The sequence below is a fragment of the Trachymyrmex septentrionalis genome, unplaced genomic scaffold (assembly GCF_001594115.1).
Source record: "Trachymyrmex septentrionalis isolate Tsep2-gDNA-1 unplaced genomic scaffold, Tsep1.0 scaffold312, whole genome shotgun sequence".
Classification (NCBI taxonomy): domain Eukaryota; kingdom Metazoa; phylum Arthropoda; class Insecta; order Hymenoptera; family Formicidae; genus Trachymyrmex; species Trachymyrmex septentrionalis.
The window spans coordinates 297744-298154 of NW_017305477.1; the positions used below are offsets into that span (position 1 = coordinate 297744).

The 411-nt window shown below is 37.2% G+C and overlaps 1 protein-coding gene across 1 annotated transcript in view; it reads right to left on the reverse strand.

The window, feature by feature from the left end:
• Window positions 1–411, reverse strand: part of LOC108749766 (cysteine sulfinic acid decarboxylase) — a 7859-nt gene that overhangs the window by 2760 nt on the left and 4688 nt on the right. The gene's annotated exons all lie outside the window — the stretch shown is intronic.

A 411-nucleotide genomic window follows, 5' to 3' on the forward strand; every position in this document is an offset into this window, starting at 1 on the left:
TCGCCATTACTTAGATAACATTTATACGGTACAGTACGTTGCGGAGTCGAAGCTCTGAAACATTACGTCGTACACGCATGTTACACTCATGTGAGACATCGTGTGTTGAAATTCGTAAAAGTCACATGAAACAAATCATGCAAACAGCACATTAACCGCGCATTGCTAGCACGACGTTATGTTTTATAGCTGATATGTAGTTAACGTTGTAGCAGCACGTTGATAGCACGATGAATAATTATATGAATTTTTTTTTTGGAACAACACGCTAAGCGTACAGTCCTGTTAAAAGGAGTCATAATTTCTTTGTCCTCTCATTGGTGAAGTTTCAATCTTTATAATCTTTAATCTCAATCTCTTCAATGCATAGTCTGATTCTGGCCTAAATAGTCACCATAACCACATTGAATC